A 13084-nucleotide genomic window follows, 5' to 3' on the forward strand; every position below is an offset into this window, starting at 1 on the left:
ACAAGTGCATGCTTCCAAAGCCTTAGTTCAGCAAAACACTTCACAACATGAGTAACTGTAGTCACTCGAGTCTTCCCACTGATAGAGATGATGGGTTGCACAACTCATCTTAGCCTTCTTCAGATCCAGGTTATGAACTCGCACCTGCAAAAGTTGGAAGTTCCCATGTGAAGCTCTGATTTTATGCCTTGCAAAGACAAGCTCTCAGGTTTCCAACAGACATATGCCAGAGCTCACCCACAAGTTGGTGCAGAAATTACTGTGTGAAGATCGCTGACCTGTGTTATGCAGATGGTCACAGTGACCATAATATTCCTTTTTTGGCCTTAAAAATGATTATGAAAAACTACGATCTGGGTCAGTATTATCTGTACACTGTGCGCTTGTGCAGCCACTCAGGTGAGATTCAAATGTCACCCAGATGATTAGCAGAGTGCTCACAGATAGATTTTTTGTTTCTACTCATGGTGCACATTCATACATGTCTCGGTGCACATACAAATTTATTCTGCACACGGATGGGAAAAATTTAGAGAGAACATTGATCTGTGTTCAGCGCTCCCATAACAGTCCTTCTAAATTTGGAGGGTGTTTTAGGCATCAGAGTCCCTGTTAGGACTGGTCTCTCAATAACTGAGAATATAACAGAGCAATTTGCAGCCCAGGTACAGAATGACTCACGGTAAAATGATCTACTGAGCTCCAGCCTTAGGAAATCTTTGTTTGCAAATATTAGAAACTGAGGAAAAGACCTGCAGTCAACTTGGGAATACATGCTCTCTGCTGTATATCACGTAGCATTGTTTTGATAGTAATGGCTCAATGCAGACTGCATGATTCATATAGCTAAATGCAGTTTGTCTCTTCCAAATAGGCACATGCAAGAAAAGAAGTAGCTTGGCAACATGTTCCTTTTCACTCCAGGTTTCATTGAAAATGCACAATTCACATCATGAAGGGCGTATTCTGGGTCGGTGCTAGGGATTGTGCATAGAACGCTATATTGCACTCAAGGTCTGCCTCAGCTCACCGAGTACTCCTGGCCTTGATAGGAAGACTTACAGTGGGAGGAGCCTATATAGAATTAGGAACAGCTGGGATGTGCACCCACAATGACGCTGCTGCTTTTCGTCCCTTAATGTTTGCTTGTCACATAACCAAAGAGGGGCTGAATCTGGCCCACAGAAATACTATGACTGTTATATTGGGCCAGTTCGGGGCACTCTTAGGGTATGTCTATACTAGCCCCCTACTTCGATCTAGGGAGGCTAATGAGGGCGACCGAAATTAAAAATGAAGCGCAGGATTTAAATATCCCGTGCTTCATTAGCATGTTCCGGGCCGGTCGCCATTTTAGAAATTGACTAGCCTGAAGTAACTGCCTGCATCTACATGCGGCAGAGAAGCAGGATTCCGAAATACACCCCTTAGTTTGAATTAACTGTTACTCCTCGTGGAATGAAGTTTAACAGTTAATTCGAAATGGGATTCCGAATTAAAGCCCTAAATCGAATTAGCTGGTAAACCTCATTGCAGGAGGAATACCAGCTAATTCGATTTAGGGATTTAATTTGGAATCCTGTTTCACTGCCACGTGTAGACGCGAGCAGTTACTTCGGGCTAGTCAATTTCTAAAATGGTGACCGGCCGGGAACATGCTAATGAAGCGTGGGATATTTAAATCCTGCGCTTTATTTGCAATTTCGGTCGCCCTCTTTAACCTCCCTAGATCAAACTAGGGGGCTAGTGTAGACATACCATTACTGACACTAGTGAGCATTTACTCATGCTCATTGAATCCCTGGAAGTTACCTGACCCAGCATTCCTAAGAACGAGCCATTACAATAATGGAACAATCATACTAAAATAACAATCATTTTGCCCTTGGATATCTACCATGGCTTTTATTTTTGCCAGAGTGAACGTATTGTATTAATTCCTTGTATTAAGTTTAGTCCTTGTGTTCTTACTTCTCCCTTTGTTTGTCTTGTTCCTTTATAAAGAAACTTCACACATTATATTTTCAATAACAAAGCCTGAGATATGTTTTGGAACAAAGGTATAGAGTTTTGCTCTGATTTGTACAATCCTTGAAACCCTAACTCCTTTTCTTGCCTTCTCTTGATTTTTCTGAAAGAGCACAACTGGTTTTCTTGAGAGGTTAGCACTGAGAGTTCCTTCTTTTCAGATGCTGCCATGGTTATCTTTGTTTCTGAGCTGTTGTAGTGTTGTCTGCTTGGCATTAGATGCTCGTATGGTCTGGAAAGTGTTCCCCAGGCATTAAAAAGACCACATGCTGGGCATAGTAAAAGTAGTATGCATGAAACTATGTTGGTGAGATCGCTGATCCCATAATTTTAGATACACAATCTCCAGAGAAGGGAGAATGTTGCAATCTAAACATTTATATTATAACAAAATGGGAAATCATTTACTTAGACATAAATTAGCCCCAGCTAGACAGCTTTATTATGTTATGGAATTTTTTAATGAGAAGGGAAGGGTCCACAATCACAGGATACATTTTACATCAAAATGCTTGAAATACATATTGTTAGGACCAACAGTTCTACCCCAGGATACTTAGCACTTATCTTGGGATTTGAAAAGAATTTAAGGGACAGAGGTATGTAAATTGGTGCCTCAGTTATATTTTAATTTCTCTGAATTCTGAGGTCAGATTTATGCATAGGAGCTTTGGAGGGATACATGGGAAGGGGACAAAACAGAAAAAAAGTGCAAATTAATAGGCTACAAAGGCCAGTATAAATTAAGTTTGCAAAAGGCAGCTCCACCTCCTCACTGACTCAAATCATTCCTCTATTTTAAAAATCATGTTAGTCTGCGTCTGCAAAAGCAGCGCGGAGTCCTGTGGCACCCTAAAGACTAACAGATTGATTTGGGCATCAGCTTCCGTGGGTAAAAACCATGGCATCTGACAAAGCGGCTTTTATCTACAAAAGCTTATGCCCAAATAAAACTTGTAGTCTTTATGGTGTTACAGGGTTCCTCACGGTTTTTAAAGACACATGAAACATTAATACAACTTCATATCATACATATTCATTTTAACCATTGCTCCCCAAAATATTACACATTATTTTAAATATCATATTAGCAATTATATGAGTTAATGTTTATTAGTCACAAAATTTTTACTCATGAGCGCATATTCACTGAATGAATAAAAAAAAGAATAATAACTGGAAAATTTATAGATTAAAGCTACTACCAGGCATTCTGATTAGTGTCCAATCCACACACCAGGGAAAAATGCACAAAATGATTCCCAGAGAAATTCAAATGACCAGATCATTGGACAGATAAATATCAGAATTTAACCTAACTTATGTACACTCACCAAATAAATTACTAAATTAATACTTCATATCAGAAAATACCTAGGCATATTTTCAGTATTACAAGCTGGATCCTTTTTGGAGAACACTACATTTCAAACCTTTTCTTTTGACGATAATTACTTTTATTTTTATATCTACCCCTGCCTCTATAATTTCCATCCAATTTATCTGATGGAGTGGGTTTTACCTATGAAAGCTTATGTCCTTATAAATCTGTTAGCCTCTAAAGTATCACAGGACTCCTTGTTGCTTTCATTTCCTCTCATTCAAAGACTGTGCCTTAAAAAAGTTCCCAATCCAGTTTAGCAAAACACGGCTGGCTTTTCAAAAACAGTTGAATGATCTTCAGGCTTTGGAATTCCTAGCATAGGTGGCACAATTGACTTGTGCATTTTGTTTACACTGAGATTCAAACAGCATTCATAAAAAGAGCCACACATTAAACTCCTCACTTGCTCTTTTGGTAATGTTTCAGTCTCTTCTTGCAGCCTGAGAATGTTTAGGAGGCAACAAATCATTTGACAGGGACAGGGAAGAAAAAGAAAAAAACTGTGATGCCAAGATGTGTCTAATCATTGAGAAATCCAGTATATATTAGGCTACATCTAGACTACAATGTTTTATTGGAACATAACCTTTTTCCAAAAGTTTTGTTGAAAGAGGCTTTTCTGAAATTTGGCCAGTCTACACTGGGCCAAATTTTGGAAAACCCTCTTCTTTTGGAAGAGCCCTACTTCCTTGTGGAAGGAGGAAGACAGGGCTTCCTAAAAAGTGCGTCTACTCTTCCACAAAGAAAAAAAAATAGAGTGGAAGAGCAGATGCGTTCCCTGGACGCAGCGGAGTTTTTCCGGGAGACCTCTGGTATCCTGGAAAAACTCTGTAGTCTAGACGTAGACTTAGACAGTTTGTCTGTTTGATCAAGAACTTCTCCTAAACAGTAAACACCATCAAATTCCGCATACAGCTTCCTCTTATAATAATTTAAAGCTACATAAGGGTTTCGTTGTGCCAGGAAAATGGGAAGTGCCTAAATGGGATTGCTTCTCATACAACCATATAGAAAAGAGACAGAATCACCAAATCAAGGACAGCCCTCAAAATTGACATAATTGAGTGAATGTTGAAAGAGACTGAACCAAGATGAGCCAGAAAAAGAGAATGAACCTCAAATAAGATATCTTCTCAATAAACCTTAAAGAAAACAGATAAAATGGAGAAATTTGGAGTGCTCTGTTTTGACACTACTGGGCAACAGGGGGTAAGTCTACTAGTCAAAAATATAATACAAAATTAAGATTTTTGCATTCAAATTAAAATTTCCCATCACACTGCTTATAGAGAGAGACTAGTTTTTTTGATATGGACATTGTTTGAATGAATACAGCCAAATGAATGCTCAGTTTTTGGGTCAGAGTCACTGAGCTTTCACACCAATTACAAATGTATAGCTGGGCTATGGAAAAGCAAAAGCTAAATGTTGGTGTCCAAAAGAGCCATTTGGCTAGGATCACAAGGATGAATAATTTGGACCAGAATACAAATTGTCTGAAGGGTAGACTTTTTTCATACTAGAATAATTACAATGCAGAAAACTTGAATGATTAATATAAAAGAATACTGCTTTCTTTACATGGATTAACCATAATAACTCTTAGTGCTTTAGTGACTTTTTACTCAAGCACTTTACACACTGTATCCTAGTGAGGGAACTGGTGGAATTATCCAAAACAGGACACCAAAATTCTGGTGAATTTTGTGAAGCTATGCCAGTTAACACTAGCTTAGAATCTGACCCTATATACAAAGAGGGCCAAATCCTGAAGACTATTACTCTGTCAAAATCAAGTCCTTACCTCAGATAAGGACTTCAGAATGGCAAAGGGTCCAATCTTGGAGCTCACATTTTTTACTTCATTGACTTCAGTGGAGTTCTTTCTAAGTTATAACTTTGTAAAGTCAATATGATTTGCCCACAGTTGCACAGGAGAGCTGTGGCAGTCCTAATGAAGTCCAGTGCAGAAGCTGGACCTGCAGTATTCCAGAAGAAAAAGAAGAGCTTGACAAAAGCTTGACTCTCTCACCAACTGAAGTAGGTCCTGTAAAGGTATTACCTCACACATCTTGTCCTCTAATATCCTGGGACCAACACAGCTACAGTAACAATCTACAATCTGTTTTGTGTTGCTGTCATATGCTCTTCTCTTTAGCAGGCAGTGGCACCATAAGAACTGTTAGGAAAGAAGGAGCAAAATGAGCATAGTGAGTTCAGAGAATTGCAAAATTCAGTTTTAATATTCATAATTTTGCAACAAAAACAAATGCTTGCCAAAAAAAAAACCCTTAAGTCCCCAAGCCCCACCTGGACTGATGAAATACAATGTGTAGCAGAGCAAGGTGTTGTGCAGTTTCACCTTGAATGTGTTGTACACACACAAACACACACAGCAAAAGGAAGATGTCACCAGCAAAAATTCAACATTTTTCCAGAAATTCACTAAACTCATAACATTTTTGCAGTTTTCCTGGTGTAGACATTCACTGAGTTTGCTGTGAAGGTAATACAATTCATGCTATTCAATTTGTAAAAAATATTAATCTATGTCAAATCATTGGTAAAGTAATGAAAACATGAGCCTAGACATTTAGGCTACGTCTACACTGGCATGATTTTCCGCAAATGCTTTTAACGGAAAAGTTTTCCATTAAAAGCATTTGCGGAAAAGAGCGTCTAGATTGGCATGGACGCTTTTCCGCAAAAGCACTTTTTGCAGAAAAGCGTCCGTGCCAATCTAGATACGGTTTTGCGCAAGAAAGCCCCGATCGCCATTTTAGCAATTGGGGCTTTTTGCGCAAAACAATACCGCGTTGTCTACACTGGCCCTCTTGCGCAAAAGCATTTGTGCAAGAGGGCTTTTTCCCGAACGGGAGCAGCATAATATTTCTGCAAGAACACTGACAATCTTACATGAGATTGTCAGTGTTCTTGCGGAAATTCAAGCGGCCAGTGTAGACAGCTGGAAAGTTTTTCCGCAAAAGCGCCTGCTTTTGCAGAAAAACGTGCCAGTCTAGACACAGCCTTAAAGTTTACAAAGTTAATGCTGATCAGTTTTACACAACCTCCACTATGCTAATGTATGTATTTCATTTATCATTTCTTTTAGTACTAAATGTATCATTCGTAAACTTGACATTATATTGTACTGCACTTGGTTTGAATTTTACTCTGCCTACTAGGGAATTTTAATGGTCTTTTCTTCTTATTGCTTCAGTGCTTTTACTGCTATTGGTCACTTTCATATGTGTGCCAATCAACTTCGAGGAAAAGCCACAATATGTACAATAAATCTTAATACTAAACCCAGCAAATTAATCGGTTCCTGTTTTCTGACTTCTGAACCTGCCCTAAGGTGAAGGAAACATAATCCACAGAAGATCAAGTTGCAGTTAAAACAATTCTGTATGACTCAGCATCACAAGACAGGTGTTAAGTAAGCACCTATACAATTAAGTTGATTTAGTAGAAGTTTTAGGTAGCTCTATTGTGCTTATTTCATGTCATTAGGCTTACATTTAATACTGGCAGCAAACAATAGCTCATTAATGGATTAAGGATAATTACCAGCAGCTGTCATTATTCCCAAAGTTTAATGGGCCAGTTTGCTGCTGTAATTTTACCCCACTATTGTGGTACTCAAACACAAAAGCTGTGGGTTTTGGAATCTATGCCAATAGCCATTCACTGAAACCCCAAGCATGCTGCAAATGGCCATGCTATCAAACTGTTTCACTGGAGCTGTACATAGAGGCTTGCAACTGAGTGTGAGGTCGTAAAGCAATACTTACTGCATTTTAGGCAGCTTGTTTCCATGCTGAAGACCACAGATCCCTTCCCAGCTCTGATAGTTATTAAATCTCATCAGATACATTATAAATAAGATACTTCCCTTTAGCCTGATAGATTCAAGGATATTTAAAAATTTCGTATTGGTTTCCCCCTCCTCCCAAAATCTTAGAAACACAGACTGATATACAGAGACTGTGTGCATACTTAAGTAATTACTTGTATGCAACTATGTAACATATATGTATCTAAACCAAGGTATTTAGATACCTTAGAATTAGCTAAGACAGAGACATAAATATATTTGCAGTAGCTAAAGTATGCTGTATGTTAAAATACCAGTTAGGTCTAATTCAAAACTCTAAATTCTATTGTTTATATTACCACGGTCAGTAAGAAGCTGCAAATGCAGCATCTGCATTGGAAATGTGGCTCTCCAGAAAAAAGAAGAGTGATCCACACAGCTCCAGTTTAGATACACAATTTCTCAAGCAGGTATTGGCTCTCTGGAGACTGCGACAGTGTAGACCGCTGCATGTCCCAGAAAAGATTTTTAGAAAATGTGAGCTAGGTTTCCAAGTTCAGAGAACTAAAAGGGAAATTAGAAAATTCAAAGTCCTCCTAATTGTATTTCTATTAATGTGCAGAGTAAGATGATATTGATGCCTGTATATTTATTTCTTAAAGTTATTTTTTCCAGTCATTTACTTCAACCTTGAGTGCCATATCAATTTTCTGATTTAAAGAAGAGGATTAAAAAAAAAAAAAAAAAAAAGAAAGGCATAATGCTATACCTGAGTTGAGTACCACTTCTTTAGACTCTATCAAAAGGGGTAATTTGGAATAATTGCCTGTTTCAGGTTTGGGAATAGACTTTGATGTAAATTGTGTGGATTTATACTTATCTTGTGAAGAAAAAGTATGTTGAAAAGTGTAGGAATGATCAGTGAGTCGAATGGAAAATGTTGTCATTGTTCAAATGACTTTATTTTAATATCCAAATGTATATTTTCTTTACCATTCTGGATGCATCCTGGAATCAATGGCAAACTCTCCTTTACTTTAGTGGGTCCAGCCTTTGGCCCTTTCTTTAGAAAGATTTCTGTCATGGGTTAAAACAATATAAATCATTGCCAATATTTTTTTCAAAACAACTTTCAAATGCACATATGGTAAAATTCACCCTCCCCTGGGCAGAGCACAAATAGATTTTGTGTTAAGGAACTAAATTTTGATTGAGGCATGCATTAACTGTAAGATTGACTGCGGCTCTTGTGAATACCCTGTACAGGGTTTTTTGGGGATTTGATCTGTAACGTTACAGCTTACCCCTTAGCCAGCTTTTCCACACTAGCCCATTCACTGTTGAATCAGATTGCAGATACTTCCCTCCAACAGCTGTTCCCCCATGTTCATTCTCAACTGAGGAGGGCTAAAATGGCACTTCTATAGTGGGGATTGCTTTAGACAGGCTCTTCACAGGAAACTTCACCCATAGAGAATTTTACTGCTTCTCAAAGGTGCCTGGCTGACAGTTTTGGCAAGTAAAGCCATTTAGCTATGGAGAGTAAAGGAACAGATTGGGGGAAGAGACACCATTGGTCTGTCAGCCTCCATATGTTCAATACTTTGCCTCTTAATACAGGTACCAACATGTACATCTGTCATTGGGGCACTGAGCCATGTGTCCTTTCAGTATGCACATTTGCCATATTATAGTCAATGCATTATTTACCAGTCTTTCTGGTTAGTATGCAGCAGCAGATATAGGGCAGGGTGAGCAGGGCGGCTGCCCCGGGTCCCGCGCTTCAATAGGCCCCGCGCCAGCGCCAGTGTTTTTTATAGGGATGGACTGGCCCGGCGGGATACTGGGAATTTGCCGGTGGGACATCTGCCGAAGGGCTGGCTGGTGGCTGCTGGAGGAGGAGGGGGATTTATGATGGGGCGCTGCAGCCCTGCACTTTAAATTCCCCGGTTCTGGCCAGTAGGGGGCGCTGTAGGGCTGAGGGAGCGCATGCGCGGCGTGCTGAAACGTCGCACAAAAGCTGGGAGGGGAGACGCCCGGGCGTGGTGTGATGCCACAGCCCGGCACCAAGGGACCGTGTGGAGGAGAAACAAATGCCAGGGAGCCAAGTGGAGAGAATGAAGAAAAGGGCAGGAGGGGAGGTGTCAGTGGGAGGGGGAACAGGGTGATGCTGGGAGAGGAGAGGGTAAGGGCATTGGGGGCTGGAGGGGGAGGTGCTGGGATAAGGCTTGAAAGAAGGGGCGGGCATGAGGAAGGTGAGGATGGAGCAAGTCATGTGTGAGGGCTTAGAGGGGCATGAGGGGAACGGGGCAAATGGTGGTGAGGGAGTGGGTGTCAGGGAAAAAGAGGGCAAAGGGGACAGGGGCAGTGAGGAAAGGGGGAGGCACCAGGACAGTGCAGGGGTAAGGGAAGGTTCACATGCCAGGGGATTCTGGGGGTGAAGCATAAGGGCAGACACCTGCAGGGGAGGGACCAGCACCAGAAGAGAGAGGCAGGGCAGGTGTGTAGAGGGAAGTGTTAGGAGAGGGGATGAGGAGGGGTAGCTCACATAATCAGAGTAGGACTACTGGAGGAGTGGGCACTCTAAATTGAAACTAATAAAGAATTACTTAAGATCTACTATGAACCAGGAGCGTTTTGTAGGTCTTTCGATTAAATTGATTGAAAACAACTTGTGTAAAGAAATGGACTTTAATGACATAATTGAAGAATATGCTACCAAAAGAGCTAGACAGCTATAATAGACTTAAATACAAATGAAAATGTTTAATTATTAATGCAGAATTTTGTTTAAGAATGAATTACAATATAATTAAAATAAAATTATCCAACTAAATTAAGTTTCTATCAAATTTACCCAATTCACATTTAATATGAAAATAGCCTTGAATTTGCGCATTTGATGCCTTTTTTCTATTTTTTCTCCAAAGGGGGGCCCTGCAAAATTGTGCTGCTTTGGGCCTCGCAAAACTCTCATCCACCCCTGTTAGTATGTATAGTGTATGTGCATTTCTCCTTATAAAAATGCTACCGTAATTGTCCCTTACAGTGTGTCATCGCTAATGCAAGATGTAGTGATTATTTATTCATGAACTTAAGCATGTATGCAGCTTTACATACTACCTTTCATACTAGGAATAACCGGATATGATGTTCTGACTCAGTTTCTTCTTCATTGCAAGCATTCCACAAATCAGGTAGTTTTCTCAAGGAAAAAGGAGACATTTTGGAGTTACCCTACTTTGTAGGCTCACCTCATTCACTGAACCTTTTTTGTTTTTGTTTTGTGGAAATTACAGTTCATTACATTTTTTAATGTTTTTTTTTAATGAAAAATGCCCTGTTTTAAAAAACGCTTGGTTTTTTTTCTTAATCCCTTCCCTCTGTTTTTGTAATGAAAAAAAAACCAAACAAAAAACCCAGCATCCCAAAACTAGAATTTGCTTTGCAGGGTGTTTGTTCATAAACTGAAAATAGCCAATACCTGATTTTTAAACTTTAAAAAAAACAATCAAGTGAAAATGGAAAGAATAGATTTAACGGGAGGATATAAAAAAATTGAAATTTGTCATTTCTTTCCCTTTTTTGGGTGCACAATACCTATTATTTCCAGCTTGCTGAAGGAAGAATTTCTGTCTCTTTCATAAAATAATCTACCTGCACAAGGATAAGACCCTTCATTTCCAATACTTCTTGGAACAGGTTTCTGAAAACCAGCAGCTGCATGTCCTCATGGGTAGGAAACATGAAGCGGTACTGTGAAGGGTGATGCTGGCTTGAATTTGTCATGTGGCAAATAACCAAGTATCTAATATGCCTGCCGTTGTCAGCCTTTATTTCTGGGCAGTGCACACAGCCAGGTATCAATCAAAATTTAGCAATCCCCATTATCTCGTGGCTTGGAAGTAGCTCATCATAAGAGTATAGAACAGCACATCTTGTAATTACGTGGGCACTTATAATTGAATGCAGTGCTTTTCTCAAGGGCATTCTTGACAGTTGACATGTTTCAACAAAACACAGTGACTCATCAAGGTAACCTTGTGTGGGGTTACCATTATTTGGCAGAGAAACACTGATGGAAATTTTCCTCTCCTATTTTCACAGGTGGCTGTTTGTTAAAACTATGACAAGATAGAAGAGCAAGGTTTACATAGGCAGACCAGCTCAGGAGGGATGAACCGGGCTCTGTTTCATCTTCATAGGTGGAAGGAGCAACAGGTCCAGTCACTTTTTCTGAGAACAAATACTTCAAGGGCGAGAGCCTAGCGAGAAGAGATCTGATCTATTCATGAACCACTGAGGAGAGTTCTCATCCATATGGACAATATAATGACCTCTCTTGACTTGACACACACAGAGAAATGTCCCAAGAACCAAATAACTCTTCCCTTACTGGATTTCCACACAGTTTTACGAATAGGTAACACCGATAGCCAGATCTCGCCACAAATCTTGGCACACTGTTTCAATATCAGCAATCATAAATCAGCACCCAGCTGTTTTAAGAGTACTCAACTCCAACATCAACCTAATACTAAATGTTATTGCAAAGACCGGAAAAGTAAGGACTCCCTCAAGGGACACATGATATAACACAAGAACTGTAGATATTTGCTACGAATTACCAGAACTTTAGATTTTTCTATTTTACCTTTGTACCCTTCTTCTTTTTCATGAGTGCTGCCTTCTTTATGTTCAGAAAGGCATTGAAAATCAGGAAAACAGTAGGCTTTGCTTCATCCATATAACTGGACTCCGTACACAGCACTTCTCAGTTAATCAGCAAAAGGGTCAAGATAGAGCATCTAGTAGGAACAGGAAATTGGTGATACACAGACCTGAGAAAGGGAAAAGGAAAAGCTCAAATGGAAGTATTTCAGGCTGTCAGTTGGATGACTGAGAACAGGGTGATCTGAGCTTTCACTCCATGTCTCGCTTGAGTCAGGATTTTTCCTCAAACAAAACCAACAGAGGCAAACTTCTGGAGATGGTGAGGAGTTGGCCTTTGTGCACCAGGATGGGACTTTACTCTCCATTCTGTGCAGTCTGCACTGCCCACTGCACTGCATTAGGATACATGCAATATTTGTGTATTGGACAGTTGTGGCTTCCTCCTTTGTGGTTAAACTTGTGACACAGGTACCGTGGCTTACCACAGGTTTAAAATAAGATGCTTTCAGGGAACAATTTCATGTTATATCTTTTGTCATACAAAAGTGAAAAATAACATGCCTGGATGATGACTTAAACTGTCAGTTTTGTGGGTCAGGGACCATAGGTGCTGACTTGGTGGGAGCTCTGGGGCGGGAGCTCCCATGGTGAAAAATGGTGGGTGCTTGTCATCAAATCCCTCCTGTCCTCCAGCACCTCCCACCTGTCAGTGGGCCCCACTTATCAGCTCCTCCTCCTCCATCCCCATGCCTCCCACCTGCTGGGTTCAGCTGATTTGTGGTGTGCTGGAAGCTCTGGAGGGCTGACGGAGGAGCAGGAGCAGGGCCAGAGTGAGCTCACGGGAGAGGATGGAACTGGGAAGGAATAGGTGGGACACGGGCAGGAAAATGCAGTGCAGTGATGGGACTTTGGGGGAAGGGGTGGTATTGGGGCAGGGCCTGAGGCCAAATTGGGGGTCAAACACTCCCTGGCACATTGAAAAGACATCACATGTGTCTTTTTGTTCTGTGTTTGTACAGGGCTTAGCACAGTGTGTCTCCTAATCCCTGGGGATTCTTAAATATTACTGCAATACAAATAAACACTATCACCCAGAATAATAAAAGCCTGCAATCTCTTAGGCTTACATTTCTCTATTACATTGATGCACAGAGAAGTTAAGCCATTTCCCTGGGTTCATA

This window comes from Pelodiscus sinensis, chromosome 17 (assembly GCF_049634645.1).
Source record: "Pelodiscus sinensis isolate JC-2024 chromosome 17, ASM4963464v1, whole genome shotgun sequence".
Classification (NCBI taxonomy): domain Eukaryota; kingdom Metazoa; phylum Chordata; order Testudines; family Trionychidae; genus Pelodiscus; species Pelodiscus sinensis.